Source organism: Bos indicus, chromosome 8, assembly GCF_029378745.1.
Source record: "Bos indicus isolate NIAB-ARS_2022 breed Sahiwal x Tharparkar chromosome 8, NIAB-ARS_B.indTharparkar_mat_pri_1.0, whole genome shotgun sequence".
Classification (NCBI taxonomy): Eukaryota; Metazoa; Chordata; class Mammalia; order Artiodactyla; family Bovidae; genus Bos; species Bos indicus.
Window position 1 is genome coordinate 679,898 of NC_091767.1, and position 19,584 is coordinate 699,481.

General features: G+C 49.1%; 1 protein-coding gene across 6 annotated transcripts in view; it reads left to right on the top strand.

The window, feature by feature from the left end:
* The window catches only part of PALLD (palladin, cytoskeletal associated protein), a 364,941-nt gene that overhangs the window by 113,702 nt on the left and 231,655 nt on the right, over positions 1-19,584 (top strand). The window contains exon 1 of one of the 6 annotated variants that reach the window (XM_070794346.1): positions 10,483-10,661. The exons of the other annotated variants lie outside the window; for them this stretch is intronic. The gene's annotated coding sequence lies outside the window, so the exon portion shown is untranslated. Of the gene's footprint in view, positions 1-10,482; positions 10,662-19,584 lie in introns of those variants that run through there. 6 annotated transcript variants of the gene reach the window in all.

Below are 19,584 nucleotides of genomic sequence, written 5' to 3' on the forward strand. Positions count from 1 at the left end.
ACACAAAATGAGGCTGTGCCCTTACCATCAGATAAGGAGGAATGCAAGCCAATGGACAGATGTAATATGAGAAAGGGCACCTTGCAACGCCAAATGACACAACTCAAAATGAAGCTGTGACAATCACGATGACACTGTTGTGCAGTCGCTGAGTCATCTCTGACTCTGCAACCCATGGACTGTAGTACCCCAGGCTCCTCTGTCAATGGGATTCTCCAGGCACGAATACTGGAGCAGGTTGCCATTTCCTCCTCCAGGGAATCTTCCTGACTCAGGAATCGAACTTGAGTCTCTTGAGTTAGCAGGCAGATTCTTCACTGCTGAGCCACCAGGGAAGCCACCTATGAATATATACTCACCAAATGATGTAGCATCCACATCATAAAGTAGAAATTACAGTGGTGAAGGAGAAACATACATAAATTAAAACTCACTCCACTATAAATTTAAATCAAAATATCTGAAATTCAAAGAAGACATAAATAACCTCATTAATAAGATATCTGTTATTCAGGTCTATATCATGAAAATATCGACAGCACTGTTTTTTCAAGTGACCCAGGAGCACACTGATATCTTCCCTGATAGCTCAGTTGGTAAAGAATCTGCCTGCAATTCAGGAGACCCCAATAGCATCAGTCAGCCCTTTAAAAAATAATTACCATGACACAAGTGGAGTTTATTATAGAAATAGAAGAATAGCTCATTTCGGAAATTTATTATATTCTATCAAATTGAAAGATCTAAAGAGAAACATTATATGACCATTTCTAAAGATACTTTAAAGAACACATTTGGACAAAAGTCAATAATCATACTTGACCAAGAAAAAAAGCCCTCAATAAAATAAGAATAAGTTAATATTTCGTTAACATAATAAAGTGTGTTGTTCTCAGCCCAGAGGCCATCCCACACCTCTTGGGAAACACTGGCGACACTTCCGCACTAAAACCAAGTATCAGGCGGCACTTCCCTGGTGGTTCGGTGGTTCAGACTCTGAGCTTCCAACGCAGGGGTCACAGGTCCAACCCCTGGTTGGGGAACTAAGATCCCACGTGCCAGAACTTTTTTTAACGTGCAAAACATCAAATACAAAGCAAGAATGTCCGCTATTACTACTGTTATTTAACATGTGCCTAATAGACAACGAAATAAGAAAAGAGGAAAATTAAAATTATAAAATTGGGAGAGCAGAGTTAATCTTTGTTTTTAGATGATACTATAAATACATGAAAAATATCTATAAACAATGACAAAATTTAGTAACAGAATGGTACAAAATGAATACACGATAATTAGTTGATTACATTCAATAAGAAGATGAAAGGAGATAAAAGACTCCATTTATCCCAAATTGGGATTAGCAGATGCAAACCAGTAGATATGGGTGGATAAAGAGCAAAGTCCTACTGTAGCACAGGGAACTACATTCAATATCCTAGGATAAACCATAATGGAAAAAAATACATATATATATTTGTATATACTTTGCTGTACAGCAGAAATTAACACAACACTATAAATCAACTATACTTCAATAACAAATTAAAAAATAAGACCTCATTTATAATCATAAAAAATTAAATAGCTGAGAATAAATCTAACAATAAATGTACAAAACACATATGAAGAAAACTGTAAAAAATTCCTCAAAATCATAAAATAAGTTTGAACAAATAGAAAGATCTTTTCTTCAACTAGGAAAACTTGGTAACAAAAAGATGTTTTGTTAATTATGTAACTTTATGTTAATCATGTAAATTTCATTCTAGCAATACAAATATTGTTAAAGGTTTCTACTGTTATTGTTTGTTTACTCTGAAGTTCATATGGGAAAATAAATAAGGATAAATGGGAACTCTGAGCTGGAAGAGCCATGAGAGAATGAGCCTCACTGGGTACTGAAAGTGAAAGCCTCAATAATTAACACAGTGGGCAGTGATACTTGTGACCTGAACTAAGACCAGAAATAGCCCCAACCATACACAGGAATTTAATACCTGATGAGCTCAGTTCAGTTCAGTCGCTCAGTCATGTCCAACTGTTTGTGACCCCATGAACCGCAGCACACCAGGCCTCCCTGTCCATCACCAACTCCCGCAGCTCACTCAAACTCATGTCCATTGAGTTGATAATGCCATCCAACCATCTCACCCTCTGTCGTCCCCTTCTCCTCCTGCCTTCAATCTTTCCCAGCATCAGGGTCTTTTCAAATGAGTCAGCTCTTCCCATCAGGTAGCCGAAGTATTGGAGTTTCAGCTTCAACATCAGTCCTTCCAATGAATATTCAGGACTGATTTCCTTTAGAATGGACTGGTTGGATCTCCTTGCAGTCCAAGGGACTTTCAAGAGTCTTCTCCAACATCACAGTTCAAAAGCATCAATTCTTCAGCACTCAGCTTTCTATATAGTCCAACTCTCACATCCATACATGACTACTGGAAAAACCATAGTCTTGACGAGATGGACCTTTGTTGGCCAAGTAATGTCTCTGCTTTTTAATATGCTGTCTAGGTTGGTCATAACTTTCCTTCCAAGGAGTAAGCATCTTTTAATTTCATGGCTGCAATCACCATCTGCAGTGATCTTGGAGCCCAGAAAAATAAAGTCAGCCACTGTTTCCACTGTTTCCCCATCTATTTGCCATAAAATGAGGCAACCAGATGCCATGATCTTAGTTTTCTGAATGTTCAGCATTAGGCCAACTTTTTCACTCTCCTCTTTCACTTTTATCAAGAGGCTCCTTAGTTCCTCTTCACTTTCTGCCATAAGGGTGGTATCATCCGCATATCTGAGGTTATCGGTATTTCTCCTGGCAATCTTGATTCCAGCTTGTGCTTCATCCAGCCCAGCGTTTCTCATGATGTACTCTGCATATCAGTTAAATAAGTAGGGTGACAAGATACAGCCTTGATGTATGCCTTTTCCTATTTGGAAACAGTCCGTTGTTCCATGTCTAGTTCTAACTGTTGCTTCCTGACCTGCATACAGATTTCTCAAGAGGCAGATCAGGTAGTTTGGTATTTCCATCTCTTTCAGAATTTTCCATAGTTTGTGGTGATCCACACAATTAAAGGCTTTGGCATAGTCAGTAAAGCAGAAATAGATGTTTTTCTGGAACTCTCTTGCTTTCTCAATGAGCCAATGGATGTTGGCAATTTGATCTCTGGTTCCTCTGCCTTTTCTAAAACCAGCTTGAACATCTGGAAGTTCACAGTTCACATATTGCTGAAGCCTGGCTTGGAGAATTTTGAGCATTACTTTACCAGCCTGTGAGATGAGTGCAATTGTGCAATAGTTTAAGCATTCTTTGGCATTGCCTTTCTTTGGGATTGGAATGACCTTTTCCAGTCCTGTGGCCACTGCTGAGTTTTCCAAATTTGCTGGCATATTGAGTGCACACTTTCACAGCATCATCTTTCAGGATTTGAAATAGCTCAACTGAAATTCCATCACCTCCACTAGCTTTGTTCATAGTGATGCATCCTAAGGCCCACTTGACTTCACATTCCAGGATGTCTGGCTCTAGGTGAGTGATCACACCATTGTGATTATCTGGGTCATGAAGATCTTTTTTGTACACTTCTGTGTATTCTTGCCACCTCTTCTTAATATCTACTGCTTCTGTTAGGTCCATACCATTTCTGTTCTTTATTGAGCCATTTTGCATGAAATGAACATTTTGCATGAAATGTTCCCTTGGTATCTCTAATTTTCTTGAAGCGATCTCTAGTCTTTCCCATTCTATTGTTTTCCTCTATTTCTTTGCACTGATCACTGAGGAAGGCTTTCTTAATCTGTCCTTGCTATTCTTTGGAACTCTGCATTCAAATGCTTATATCTTTCCTTTTCTCCTTTGCATTTCACTTCTCTTCGTTTCACAGCCATATGTAAGGCCTCCTCAGACAGCCATTTTGCTTTTTTGCATTTCTTTTTCTTGTGGATGGTCTTATCCCTGTCTCCTATACAATGTCACAAATCTCCGTCCATAGTTCATCAGGCACTCTGTCCTTCAGATCTAGTCCTTAAAATCTAATTTTCACTTCCACTGTGTAATTGTAAGGAATTTGATTTAGGTCATACCTGAATGGTCTAGTGGTTTTCCCTACTTTCTTAAATTTAAGTCTGAATTTGGCAATAAGGAGTTCATGATCTGAGCCACAGTCAGCTCCCAGTCTTGTTTCTGCTGACTTTATAGAGCTTCTCCACCTTTGGTTTCAAAGAATAAAATCAATCTGATTTCAGTGTTGACTATCTGGTGATATCCATGTGTAGAGTCTTCTCTTGTGTTGTTGGAAGCGGGTGTTTTCTGTGACCAGTGTGTTCTCTTGGCAAAACTCTATTAGCCTTTGCCCTGCTTCATTCTGTACTCCAAGGCCAAATTTGCCTGTTACTCCAGGTGTTTCTTGACTTCGTACTTTTGCATTCCAGTCCCCTATAATGAAAAGGACATCTTTTTTGGGTGTTAGTTTTAGAAGGTCTTGTAGGTCTTCCTAGAACTGTTCAACTTCAGCTTCTTCAGCATTACTGGTCAGGGCATTTACTTGGATTACTGTGATATTGAATGGTTTGCCTTGGAAACGAAGAGAGATCATTCTGTCGTTTTTGAGATTGCATCCAAGTACTGCATTTCGGACTCTTTTGTTGACCATGATGGCTACTCCATTTCTTCTAAGGGATTTCTGCCCACAGTAGTAGATATAACAGTCATCTGAGTTAAATTCACCCATTCTAGTCCATCTTAGTTCGCTGATTCCCAGAATATCGATGTTCACTCTTGCCATCTCCTGTTTGACCACTTCCAATTTGCCTTGATTCATGGACCTAACATTCCAGGTTCCTATGAAATATTGCTCTTTACAGCATTGGACCTTGCTTCCGTCACCACTCACATCCACACCTGGGTGTTGTTTTTGCTCTGGCTCCCTCCCTTCATTCTTTCTGGAGTTAGTTCTCCAGTCTTCTCCAGTAGCATATTGGGCACCTACTAATGTAGAAGTTCATCTTTCAGTGTCATACATTTTGCCTTTTCACACAGTTCATGGGGTTCTCACGGCAGGAATACTGACATGCTTTGCCCTTCCTTTCTCCAGTGGACCACATTTTGTCAGAACTCTCCACCATGACCAGTTCATCTTGGGTGGTCCCACATGGCATGGCTCACAGTTTCATTGAGTTAGACAAGGCTGTGGGCCATGTGATCAGATTGGTTAGTTTTCTGTGATTATGGCTTTCAGTCTGTCTACCTTCTGATGGATAGGGATAAGAGGCTTATGGAAGCTTCCTGATGGGAGAGACAGGTAGGTAGGTAGAAGATGACTATCACAGAGTGTTTGTGGGACAAAGCGCAGCCAACAGAAGAAAAATCACACAAGTAGGGGGACTACGTTAAACTGCAAATCTTCCGGGTATCGAAGGACACAGCCCACAGTGGGAAGCCAGACTATAAGACAGGAGCAAGTATTTGCAAACCATGTATCTACTACAGGGCCAATATCCAGAATACATGAAGAATTCTTGTATTCAACAGCAATGATGATAACATGATTTAAAATGGGGAAAAGACTTGAGACATTTCTCCAAAGATGATACTCAGGTAGCCAACTAGCTACTTGAATGTCACAGAAAGGCCATCAGAATCTTTTTTTAATGTTTAATTTTTATTATGTTTAATATTTCTTATTGTTGATGTACAATATTGTGTTACTTTATGCTGTAGAGCAAAGTGAATCAGTTATACATATGCATATATCCACTCTTTTTTAGATTCTTTTCCCATGTAAGTCATTGCAGAATATTGAGCAGAGTTTCCTGTGCTATCCAGTAGGCTCTCATTAGTTACCTATTTTATATATAGTAGTGCGTATATGTCAACCGCAATCTCCCAGTTTGTTACTTCTGCTCACGCTTCCCCTTTGGTCACTGTAAAGTTTGATTTCAAGATCTGTGAGTATGCCTTTTTCTTTTTTTCCTGTATTCATTTATTGCCTATGCTAAGTCTTAGTTGTGGCACACAGGGTCTTTGTTGAGGCAGGTGGACTCTTGAGCATGAGAACTCTTAGTTGCAGCCTGTGCGACCTAGTCCCCTGATCAGATTGAACCTGGGCCCTCTGCATTGGGAGCACAGAGTCCTAGCCACTGGATGCCCAGGGAAGTCCCTGTGAATCTGCTTGAGACGTCACTCTTCACCCATCTGACTGGTGGACACTCTGATGTTTGCCGAGGTGCTCTGCAGGCAAGGCCGTGGTGAACAGGCAGTGGTCAGCATTGCTGGTGGGAGTGTGGGCTGGCCAAGCCCTTTGAGGGGCAACAGGGCCGTGTCCACCAGAATTAGGAATGTACAGCCCAGTAATCGCACTTGCTGGGATGAATCCCTTAGACACATGCTGGAGAGGGTAAACTGTCATATGTGGAAACTTGCAACACTGTTTAATAGCCGCGTCCTGGAAGCAGCTCAGTGTCGCTCATTCGGGCCCTGCTGCAGTTGTGCGGCGTTTGTCCGGGACAATGCCCTGAGATGTGACACATGAGAGCGATCCGCGTTGCGCCTCTCCTCTGCCTGAGACCCTGTGATGGCTGACTGTGGCCCCCTGACTTCCCTCCCCTCCTTTGACATTCCACCTTGCTTGTGTCCAGCTGCGTGGCCTTTTCCCCGTACCTCGAACATGCGGGTCAGCTTCCCACCTCAAGGCCTCTGTACAAGCTGTTCCCTCAGCCTCCCCAGAGAATCTCAGGGCTCACCCCTCACCATCGTTAACTCTGCTTAAATGTCACTTTCTCCACAAGGCCACCTCTGACCACTCCATCTAAAATCTAAGTCCCCGCCTGACATTTCCAATCTCCATTATCTTGTTCTATGTTTTCAATTACTTTTATTATATTCTAACACAACATATAACTTATATGTTTACTGTCTGCTTTATGTGCCTCCCCCAAGATATAGATGCTATGGGGCAGTAATTGTCGTCAGTTTTGTTGACTTCCATATCCCTGTGATATACAACAGTACTTGGGCCTGTTTATTGTTGTTTAGTCACTATGTCCAACTCTTTGTGATTCTATTGACTGTACCCCGCCAGGCTCCTCTGTCCATATAATTCTTCAGGCAATAATACTGGAGTGGGTAGCCATTTCATTCTCCAGGGGATCTTCCTGACCCCTTTTGACTCAGGGTCAAACCTGAGTCTCCTGCATTGCCAGGCAAATTCTTTACTACTGAGCTAACTGGGAAGCCCTAGTTGGCACGTGAAAAGTAAAAGTCGCTCAGTCATGTCCGACGCTTTGCAACCCCATGGACTATATACTCTATGGAATTCTCCAGGCCAGAATACTGGAATGGGTAGATTTTCCTTTCTCCAGGGGATCTTCCCAACCCAGGGATCGAACCCAAGTCTCCTGCATTGCAGGCAGGTTCTTCACCAGCTGAGCTACCCGAGAAGCCTCAATTGGCATGTAGTTGTTGTTTAGTCACTAAGTCGTGTCTGACTCTTTGAGACCCCATGGACTGCAGCATACCATGCTTCCCTGTCCTTCACTATCTCCTGGAGCTTGCTCAAACCCATGTCCATTGAGTCAGTGATGCTATACAACCATCTGATCCTCTTCTCCTTTGTTGCCCACTTCTCCTCCTTCCCTCAATCTTTCCCAGCATCAGGGTCTTTTCAAATGAGTCAGCTCTTTGCATCAGGTGGCCAAATTACTGGATCTTTAGCAACAGTCCTTCCAATGAATATTCAGGGTTTTTTTCCTTTAGGGTTGACTGGTTTGATCTCCTTGCTGTCCAAGGGACTCTCAAGAGTCTTCTCCAGGACCACAATTTGAAAGCATCAATTCTTTGGTGTGGCATGTAGTAGGTGCCTAATAAATGTATGTTTCCAAATGACTGATTGATTGAGCATGTGATATAGAAAAGATCCAAAAACATATTTAAATGAAAGAGCAAGTTAAAAGACAGTAATTCTTCTGCATACATTTTTAAAAAATAAAGAAAAAAGATTAGGAATTTATATTTGCAGGTATATGCATAATGAAACTTGGAAGTCTGCAGGAAAAAAAATGAGTATCAGTGGTTACCTCCAGGGAAGGGTGTGGACTGGACAGAAGGGCCTCTGGTAGGAAGACCATGGTGTCTGGACCTTTATTTAAATTACATGAATATTTCTTATTCAAAATATTCAATTATGCGTGCGCGCGCGCGCACACACACACACACACACACACAGTGACATCAGAGCCCCCAGGCAAGATGATCCTGTGATTCAGCTGTTCAGAGTAGGGCCTGAGGAATTTGCATTTTCAGCAAGCTCCCCACCCATCCTGGAGACAGGTCCACTGCAGACCACACTCTGAGAACCCTCCCAGCTCCCTTGTTCCTCTCCTGACCCAAGAAGCTCTACAGAAGGTTTAGCGCTCTGATGGCTCCTCTGGACACATCAAAGGAGGCGGAGGCGCCAGGGCCCTTTGCAGCTAGAGCCACACTCTTCAGGGGCCTCCTGGTGTGGACCCTCCACTTCACCCACGCTTGAACTCAGGACGCCCAGAGGGCTGCCATCTTCGACTGAGAGTTCTACGTGGTGGCAGTCTCTCTGCATTTCCGGCTCCTGAACTGTGCGCAGTGTCAGCAGAGTGGCTGCCAGGGCCCCTGTGGCCTTGGTCCCCACTGACACACTGATCCTCCTGTTTGCCAGGGCAACATGATCAGTGAAGTGTCCCTCTTAATTCATAGAGGAAAGGTCGTCCTAACAGCCCTTCCTGGGGGTGAGAATGGCAGTTAGGACCTGCCATGTCTACTAGAGATAGCCCCCTTCCCCAGCAAGGCCACGGCTTCACTTGATGCAAGTGAGGGACACAAGTCTTTCCCTAAGTTATTCAGAGACTGGAGAAGCAAGTGTAGAGAAAACATAACAGGACCTCATCACACACAAAAAGGGACTGAACCTGCCAGATGCTTCATATCTGAAAAGCATCTTCACTTCTATTAACCTTACATTGGTTCCCAAAGAAAGGGGGGCATTTAGTAAGGGAGGAAAAGTGTGCTGTTTCATGACCACCACTTCCTTAGTGTAATAAAAAGGCACTAGACTCTCAACATTTTACTTTCATTTCAAAAAATGTTTTTTGCACTATCTCTGTGTTAGACCTTTCAAGATGATTCCATTTCTGGAACACACTTTCTGACATGGTTTCTAATTGACTTCAAGTGTGTCATGCCTTTGACATGTTATACGATACATTAAAATTAATAGCTTCATGGGTCTTATGAGTTTCTTTCTTAAATTTCCAAAGACAGCCCTGGCTTTCTCTCATACTGACCAATCACAAGCAGTTCTGTGACTGCAAGGCAGGAGACAATTCTTGCAAGTGTTTAAAAATGAGGCTGTGTCTGCCAGCGGGCTAGAGTTGGTGAGTCTTAGGTCTTTAAGAAACGGTTGGCCCTGTCTGTGCTGTCGTCTCCCCAGCAGGCCATCTGTGTGGGAGCTGAGTCACCGTGGCGTAAGACTGCAGAGAAAGACAGTAGGATCGCCGGACATATACTTGTCTGGCAGTCTTGGGTCTGTTCCCTGGATGGGGTGGGAAGGCTTGATTAATGACAGACTTGTTCAACATGAAAAAGAACAAAGCCCGGATTTATTCTTGGCATTCTTCTTCCTAGGGGCTTGGGGGATGATGTAGTAATTAATTTATAGCTTTGCAGCAAGGCAACATCAGAGAAACAGTTTAATTCACAAGAACAATGCAGATGGAGAGTGTAACCGAGGGTACTGGGCATAGAAGGGTCTAGAAGGAAGGTCAGGCAGAAGGTGAGTTCTTCTATAAATGATACAGATTCACTACCAGTTACTACCTAGGTTCGCCGCTCCCCAAAGGGTCCTGAGAGACACTTACCTTGACTAAAGGAACAGAGGTCTGTGGGAAATGCTTCTGAAACCCCGGTGCCGCTTGCTTATTACCTGCTGCGGGCTGATCGCTACCCTGGCAGAGAAGCAGGCTTCGCCAGATGTGCAGAGAGCGCAGAGCCCCTGAGACTCGGCTGCCGTCCTCCCAGTTCTCCCAGCCCCCGCTCCCCACCCCACCCCCCACCCCCGGCTCTCACCCCGGTTATTTCTGTGCGCCCCTCCTTGGATGGCACCCTCTCCAGCTCCAAGACACATATCCCCCTCCCTTCCCCATCATCTCCCAGGACACACCTCCTTCCCCCAACCAGACCCAGGCACAGCCCTCCTCCACCCAGCAACCCCCCAGGACACACCCCTCCCCCCTTTCCAGCACCAAGGACACACCTCCTCCCCCTCCCCTGCAAACCCGGGACACACCCCCTCCCCTCTCCCCAGTCCCAGGACACACCCCTCCCCAACCCCAGGGTACACCCTCCCCATCCCCCAAGACACACCCCTCCCCCTCCCCAGCCGCCCGAGGACACACCCCTCCGCTCCCCAACCCGGCCCCGACGCTCAGGCTCCCCTCCACCGCTGGCCGACTAAACCGAGAAGTCTTCCCGCCGCCCTCGCGCCGGCTCCTGGCCGCCGGTTGCGCGCTCTCAGTGCCCGGAGCTCGGCCAACGAGACCGAATTCAGAGGCCGGCCCTGTGAGCCGGGCGGGACTGAGTCCTGAGAGGCCCGAGACGAGCTGTTTCGGGGCAGGAGGTGTCTGCGGCGCGGCCGGTTAGTGCAGGCGGCGCGGGGCGCGGGGTCACGCGGGGCCGGGGGGAGCGCGGAGTCCAGGCTGCCTTTCGGCAGGTCGGCGGGGCCGGGCAGCGCGTGCTCCCGCCTATCCTTCCTTGTCCGTCGGCTCTGGGGTCGGGGAGGGGGTCCTGCGCCCTAGACTTCTCCGCGGTTAGAGCAGGGGTGGGGGAGGGGAGAGAGGCAAGAGGCTGAGGTTTCCTCCGCCCCCGTCCTTTTCCTTTAAAAAGTGACACTTTGACCAAAGCTCTTTCAAGCGTTTGTGCTCCTGGAGCGGCTCGCACCGGTTTGGTGTAGCCCGATGTCCCTGCAGTCTCTCCATCGCTGGTCCAAGGAGACGGAACCTCTCCCAGGAGAGCGCTCCCTGACAGCCTGGCTGCGGGATCCGGGGCTGAATGAACTTCAGCTGGAAACGCTTCGCCCGAGGGTTCGGGATGCCTCTCTCCACGAGGAATCCGGGAGCTCTCTCACTGGACGCTCTTCAGTTGCCTCCAGATTGTTTGTCTGCTTGTTTTCTTGGGTGTCACCTGGTTGCAACCCTTTGTCTGATGGAGTCCTCCTGTTCCCCTGGAAGGCCCTGTGATGGGGTCCGCGCCTTGGTTAGTGTGCAGTTGGCTGCGCTCTCAGGGAACAAGTGGCAGGCCGAGCACAATGGGAAGAATGCATTCCTGATGACTCGCCTACCCTAGAAAGACTAGCTAAAATCTGATGGTTTTTATGGAAAGCTTTGCTGTCACTGTTTCATAAGTACTCGGTGTTAGTGAGTTCTTGAAACTAGCTAATCCAGAGCTAGCCAGCATGATTTTATGAAGAGGTTTCCCCCAAACTTCCTGTGCCATGAACGTGAAGACCCTGACACCTGGGCTCACAGGGATGTGGAAGTCACTGCCCTCCTGCTGGGCAGGTGGTCTGTGGGTGGTCGAGGGTGACCGTGGTGACAGTGATAGGCTGGGGGTGGGGAGGACTGCCTGAGGAGGGGAAGGAGAGAGTCTCAGGGTACTGGAATGTTGTGAAACATGCTGGTAGGTTACCCTGAGTCTCTTTTCACTTGATGAAAAGACTTTTATGGCCCTTCTCACTCTTCCAGGTGGAGCTCAGTGGGTGCTTGTTTGTTTCTGCTCCCAGTAAACCTACAAGAGATCTCATGACCCCAGCAATTTCTAAAGGCAGGTCCTGGCTCCTAACAAAGGCAAACAGGTTATTTTCATCAACTCTGGAGCCTTGCGTTTTTCTCGGGCCATTGTTTTAGAGGTTCCATGAAGATATTATGAACGTGCACTAGGGCCCTCCCCTCACCTCCTCCTGAAATGGACAGTGGGTTCTGGTGAAGATTACTGCCAATGCAGTACCAGGCTGTAAATAGCATGACAAGACTAGGCACTGGACATTAGTGCCACTAATGACAATGTAATTTTTCACTGTTCCTTTAAGAATGAGGTCGCTTTGATCAGCAGTGTTTTCATTTGTTGCTTGTTTATTTGTTTGTAGTGTGGTTTCACTGGGCCTGTTTTCCCTTCTTGATATTGGTAATCCTTCACTTAGGTGGAATCACAGACTGGAATTAGCAGCAGCCATGGTCTCTGGGGCTAAAATTAGAAAAGCCAAGGGAACTCTTCAGGCATATCCTTCTTGTCTCATAAAAGATTCTGCAGTCTCTCCTGAGACTCCCACTTTAGCAGTTACTATAAGATGCCGCTTAAATACTCTTTAAGATAGCATTTTTATTTGGACCATTTTTTCCCTTTGAGCTTTAATCATGCTTTACCAATATCTGTTGAACGTTGTTCCTCTGAGGTGCCCAGAGGCACATCCAGTACATTTACCAGCCCTTCAAACACTATATAGTTAACTCTTTGAACGATTCCTTTAAAAACAATAAATAAATAAACGAGGGAAAGCTTCAGTGGCCCCTGATGTGTAGGCAGATGGCAGTCGCTGCGGCTTCATTTATGCCCAGGATGCTCTTGGTGCCTTGTCAATTAATCATGAATTGAATAATGGATGTTCTTGATCTCCAGCTATAAATTAAAGGATAGGTTACTCCTGAGGTCTAGTTCGCTTGAAAACCCTTTCAGAGCCTATTGAGCGGCTCCACAGCTGGGGCCAATAAAGGCGTGACACAGAGCGCAGATGGGGGGAAGTGGTGATCCGCTCGGCTCCTCTGGCCCTCTATGCCGGCTGGGCTGCCGGGCTCTCCCCACTCGCTGGTCGGCACCAGGGCTGTGGGGCGGAGGAAACAGTGGCTTTCTGTGAATGTAATTAAACTTGCCTCTGCCAGCTGCCTGTGGTATTCGCGAATGTTTTCCTAAGCAAGGCTGTTCCCTGCTTTATCTGCCCGCTGTGGTTTGCGGCCTGCGCAGCCCCTTCCTGGATGGTTGAGCTCTGATGTCATGCGTGCTCTCAGCCTCGCGGGTTTTGGGGCTCCCCCCGGCGCCCGGGAAGCAGCCCGTCCGCTGCAGAACATTCCACTGCCGCGAGACCAAAGCCACCTCGTGATTTGCGGCTGGCGTGGCTTGTGGCTGCTTGGAGATGATTTAAAAGGAAGGTTATGGGCGCCTGAAGTATAGGGTAAAGAAAATGTATCCACATGGCTCCAGCTTGGACTTTTAACTTTTTTTTTCAACGTGGAAATTGTTGGCTGAACTGGCTCATGGGATTTTCCCCATTTTTTGTCCATTTATTGCTTAGAGCAAAAGATCGATATCGTCTGTTTCTTGTAGGCCTGACCTCAGCGTTGTTCCTGAAACGTGACACAGTTTTCATGCTTCAGAAAGCAGGCGACACAGGATTTCTCTGCTGGGCTCTTCACGGGCTGGATACCATTGTCAGAGAAGAGGCTTGGCTCTCCCTGATGAAGGGGAGGCACCCCGTGTCAAGTGTAGAGGGCTGTCAGGGAGGAAAGGGGCAGGTCCAGGCTGCCCCTGTGGCCCCGTGGGCCAGGCGGTTGCAGTGGCAGGATGCACGTTGCTTGGGAAGAGTGTAGAGCTGGCTCTGGCCCACCTGCCGAGGACGCCTCACCTCGTGATCAGCCGAGGGGCATGGATGCTCTTTCCAGGCTCCAGCAGTGGTGGGGTCGGGGCATAGAGCCCTCGGAGGTCCATGCGTCATCCCCGGGGCCCAGCTGCCGTCTCCTGCCTCTCCTCTGTGCCCGACCACAAACTGGCAAGTGAGCCAGCTCTTGTGGCTGAGCTAGTTCCCAGCTCTATCCAGTGTGAGCTTGGAGGAGACAGTATCTGTTACCTAGCTTGGCAACTCAGCCCCGACCTCTTCCAGTGTTCAGGGTACAGGCTGTGGCCCAGCAGTCCTCTACAGACCACCAAGCAGTGCCCTCAGCACCCAGCCTGGCCTGCAGCAGCGGGAGGGCTCCGGGGAAAGCGCGCCCTGTCCCTGGGCAGTTCTGGATCTAGGTCAGAGGGCCAGGACCCCGAGGCGGTGGAAGGCTGAGCTTCCTCCAAGTTGGTCTGTTTGAGTCTGTGCCTCGAGGGCCTTAAAGGAACGCTTGTGGAGGTCAAATTAGTATTGTTTATGAGAAAAAACAACCAGAGCCCTGGCGAAATGTCAAGAAGGCAGCAGTGTGTGATGAGACTCAAACGACAGCGTTCATCCAGGACCACCTTGAGCAAACCGCTTCATGTTGATGGACCAGTTCATGACGTCGCCTCGTGTCCTTCACGGGTGTGCTGGCATCTGACTGCCAGGATGAGGTGCAGAGGCAGGAGGAGCAGGGCGTCCTTGCGTCTTCCCCACTCCAGGGCACGCAGCGTGCAGCCGGTCCAGTCTGGTCAGACACGGAGCGTCTAGCTTCAGACCTTGTGCTCCTTCCACGGCAGCAAGTGGACCCCACGACTCTTAACCTTCATGGACTGCACTCTCCTTATTTGCAAAAATGAGACATTTGGCCTAGAATAGAACAGTCCATTCCAGCTTAAATTCTAGGTCTGGTGAATCACTGGCTGGAAGGGACTCTAAGAAGTCATTTAGTCATGTTGCTTGCTTCCAGCAGGACTCTATCTAAAATTTTGAAAAGAAAATATGCCCCCCACCTCACTTTACTATTATTATTATTTTTAATAATCCCAGAGCCAGAGAGTGTGAGTGCGTTCTGGAGAGAAGGGAAATGAGGGATGAGGGCCCAGCGTTGAGGCCCAGGGCTGCATGTCTGGCCTCAGCAGACAGAGTCCCATCCCCGGGGGAGGAGGTGGAACAGGAGAGGCCAGTCCTGGACAGGCTCTAGGCCTGGGGGGCATCCAGTGGGGAGAGCTCAGCAGGGGTTGTTGTGCCAAGAGGGAGAAAGAGCAGAGTGGCTCAGGAAAGACCCTCCAGTTCCCTCGGGGCTTGGGAGAGCTGTGACCGTGGCCCAGGGCCCGGGGGTCTGCTCAGAGACAGCACAGGCTTGCTGTTCGTCTGGGAGGGTGAGAGCTGGCCGCTCACGCCCACCCTCTGCGTGGGGCAGGGAGGACAGGCTCGTCCCTGCGACAGTGCCTGCCGGGCCCACCGGAGGAGCCCCAGCCTGTCCGCCTTCCCAGTGCCAGGTGGGTTCTGGCGGGCTTCCAAGGCTCAGGGTCATTGGAGGAACGACCAATTCAGTCTCCTGTTCCCAAATTACTCAGCTGACTAGGTTGTCACTTTAGAAGACGTGTCTACCTCCCACTTTCTCCTGGTTTCTCTCCCGGGGTTAGATGTTGGGAGAACAGGAGCAACTTTGGAGCCAGGAGCCTGAGTGATGGCGACATCTCAACAGCTCAGTTACAGCTGAGCGCCTTGAGGCTCAGTGTCCCCGCCCTGAAGTGGGGAAGTAATAGCACCCCCTCCCAGGAAGTTCGGTGCTCCTGGGATCCGAGGGAGGAGTGGGGAGAACCATCCACGTCTGCGGAAGCAGCCCTGCGTCAGGTCTTGTCTTTGAGCTGTGAGTCACGGAGGTTTCTTTTTTCTCTGCCTTAATTCCATACGCAGGCCCACCTCAGAATGATGGTGGTTTTTCCGTCCTTGCTACGTGTCAGGCACATAATCATGTTTAATCCTCACGAAAACACCATGAAGTGGATCTGTTACCCCCATTTTATTACGTGGAAATGATGTTCTAATGAGGATAAGCATTTTGCCCAAGATCACGGGCTAATAAACAGCAGAGGGAAAACGGAAACCCGGGCAGCCCACCCAGTCCTGCGTGGAGACCCGGGGCCTTCCCTGCCGGGCACAGCCCCACCCTTGTGTTCCCGAAGTGGCCTGTCAGCTGGATAGGCTCCTCCTCTCTGCTGCTGCCCGACCACAGCCTCCTGCACCCTCCGAGTCCCAGCTGGCTCCTTGGCCTCCTCATGCTCCCTTCCACTTGGGTCTCCTCTCCCCTCCTCTCCTCCCAGAAGCAGAGGACCCCCTGCAGGACTGTGCAGCTGGTCTCCAAGCCCAGATCAGGCCTCCACCCCCACTGCACGTGTCCTGTCTTTGCTTCCTTGGAAGGAGAATCTTTAGCATGTTATTAAACACAGACGCCACGTTCCCCCTGGGCCCACAGAAGGTGACTTTTCAGGCTGAGGAGGAAGGACCTGGGAGGCCTCCTGGACCATGACCTTACTTTACAGATGCGGAAACGCAGGCACAGAGAGATTAACTGCTTGTCCCCAAGCCCAGCTCTGGGCCAGGGCTGATGCAGCCACTTGGCACCATCTTCCTTCCAGTTTGCACTGTGGTTTGAGTTGATGTTTCATCATCTCTGCTTGCCCAGGTTGGGAAAGGGATTTTCCTTTGCCTTGCAAGCTTGACCACACTTGGGACACTCATCACAAACCGTGCTTTCTTTTCCTTAACATATACGGTCCCACTGAACTGGCCTCCTCCTCAGGGTGTGAAGAGCCACGGTCACTCTGGATTCTGTGTCTGACCTTGGCTCCTCCTCTGGGTTAAATGACACCAGATCTCTTTGCTTTATCTCAGAGTTCTGCTCGCCAGCAGCTCCATCATCTTTCTTTCTGTCTGTTGAGCTGTGTCCAGCGCCCCAGGCCTCTCGAGCCGTGAGAGGCATTGCACAGGGTGTGGCAGCGACCCCGGCCTGACACTGCCTTCCCCTGGGCCTCGGGGGTATGGCCGACTCCCCCGGGCTGTGAGTGGCAGCCGAGCCTCACTGTGTCGTCATGAGCTGTCTCCTCGCTTGCTGGACATGGCTCGGCCCGTATGTGATGACGATCATCTCCTCCAGTGGTCGTCTGGAGCCTCCCTGTGGAGCTGCTCCTTCCTTTGCTCCTGACCACGTCTCGCATTCATCAGCTGCCCTGGGCCTCTGATCCTGCTCTTCCGCTTCTTAGAGCTTCACGCCAGCTACTGTCCCAAGGAGCTTAGCACATCAGATGTCCCTGGGATTTACCCCTGTGGGAGCCGACCCCTGAGACTACTGCCCCTCAAAGCCCTTCTCCCTCATGACTCCAGGATTTGAAAAGCATGGATCCATCCCACAGCACAGGGCCTTCAAACTGACCACCAGGCAGAGTGGAAAGTGCTGGCTGAAATGACAGCCCTTTGGAGGGCCTTCCAGGAGACCCACAGCCAAGGACCGTCCCCCTTAGGGACATCAGTTCAAAGATAGTGACTGAAACCCAGAGCTGTCTTAGCTACAGGGCTGGAAGCCTGCGAGATTTCACTTGGGCTCGAAAACACGATAATCGTAAACCTTCACACTGACAGATTGCAGTGTGCTCTCCGTCAGCTCAAGCACTGTCCTGTGAAGAAGTGCGTTGTCCCCACGTTACAGATGAAGAGCTGAGGCTCATGAGGTCCAGTGACCCCCAGGGTCGCACGGCCATGCTTGTAACTGAGCAAGTTTCCTGCCTTTAAGTTCCTTGTGCTTGAACAGGCTTCGGTGGGCTTAAAGCTTTAGAATTCCTAAAAATCCCATGGTTGGGACATGGTGGGAGGGGTGTTGCTTGGCACAAACACAGATTCCCAGGCTCTGACTCCAAATGGTGTTGATTCCTGAAGCTCGAGGGGAGCTTTGGAATCTGTATTTCCCAAGTGCTCCTGAGGTATTATCTCATCAGAAGAAACTGTCCCTTAAACTCTCCTTTCTAGACATTTTTGGCCGCGCCTCCCAGCTTGTGGGACTTTAGTTTCTGACCCACCTGTTCCCTGTAACGAAGCTGGCACAGAAGCCAGCCATGGACGCCCTACCCCCAGGACCCAGTTGTGGCCCTCAGACTGGCCATCCAGCCCTGGCTCACCCTTTCATTCAGGCCCTGCACTTTCCTCGCTGAACTCCTGCCTCAGCGCCCCGCTCGGCTCCTGGGGAGCTGTGACCCCAGGTTCTGTCCATCTCTCCCAATCAGAGAGCCCACCTCCCGGAGCCTGTCCAGGTGCAGCCACACGGTGGGCCTGCACCTGAGTCAGCAGGGTCCTGTGATGACACTACCCCCAGGCCGGTCCCTTTGGGGACCCCTCCGGACCCAGCACCCAAGCTGGACATCACTTACTGGCCTCTCTGAGAGAAAGTCCAGCCAGCTCCCTCAGAAAGAAACCTCCTGGGATCCTGCCACTTAGAAAGTTCATGCTCTTGTTCTTTGAAAGCCTGCTGAGTCTAGTGGGCCAGCAGGTGACCAGGGAACAGTGTGATCAGCATCCGCCTGGGCCCACAGCCCACCGGGCATGGTACTGACTCCTCTCCACAGCGTATGTCTCATGACCCTTCCCTGATCAGACATCAGACATCCATCTGAGTGGTTGCACAGGGGTCCGTTTCCCCATGTCTGGGCCCTTGGAGCCTCTCTCCTCACGGCCCTGTTCCTGCCCTCTGGAAGTCACCAAAGGCTTGGGGTTCTCCAATCTGTGGGGTTCCTCCCTAGATCCTTTCATGCGTGCTTAATCATGGAGGAAGAGCAGCCCTGAAGGAAAAGGTTTCTGAGATCAAAGCAGGCTCACAGTGTGGCTGACATTTTCCGTGGACCCGTGGCCTCCCAGGCTGGGGGGAGGGGGTACATGTTCCGCTTGCTGCCGCCTTCACGACAGGCTGGCTCTTTGCAGATTTCTCAAGAAACACAAAGATTGTGATGGTGACACAGGAAGGACTCAGATACTTTCACAGTCAAGGGCACAATGCAAAGACACGGTGTTTTCCCCCATTTGCTCCTGGCTGTCCTGTGACCCCCAGGAGGGAAATTTCCAAATAGAAGCTCCTGAGTGATTGTCAGGTATGTACATCACCTTGTGAGCAGAGGTGAGAGCTTGTAAGGAGACAGCTCGGTGTTTGGGCCGCAGGGGGAGGAATGTTTGGACCTTGGTGGGGCTCCATTTGGAGCCTTGGAATATTATCCAAACATGAGAGCCAAAGTTGTGCTGAAATAAGCAGTTCCCTTTTATGTTATGACTTGGCCAGCTATGAAGGAATACTTGTTAAAGGCTCTCAGAGCATTACGGCAGAGTTCTCCTCCCTGTCCTTAATTAGGTCAAATTAAACCGAAAAGGAAACGCAGTCTGGTTTGCTAACCACTGGGGAAGTATTGCTTTTGGGCAGAATTCATACCCAGATTGTCTGACTCGAGCATAATTCACAGGAAACAATTATTTTTTCTTTTGGTTGTGACCCATGTAAGCAACCAACAACTTGGAATCCAGAAACTGGCGTTTGTGGTGGTAGTGGTGATGGCGGGGTGATGGCCGGAACGTCCCTGGTCAGGCTCTGGCTCCGTGCCTCGGCTCACTGCAGGCCGGGTCCGGTGTCCAGCGCACTCATCCTGGTCATCATCACAGCATGAGGCTCTCCTGAGCCAGGCATCCAGGCCCCCAGTGTCCTGCCAGGGCACTTTGAAACTCTGCTGAAAAAGCAAAATTCCCCTCCATGAGCTGGCACGTTTAGGAAAGCAGACTGGTGAGGGGTGTCAGAGGCAGCCAGGTGACAGCTCAGGGGAGGTGCCTGCGTGTAGAC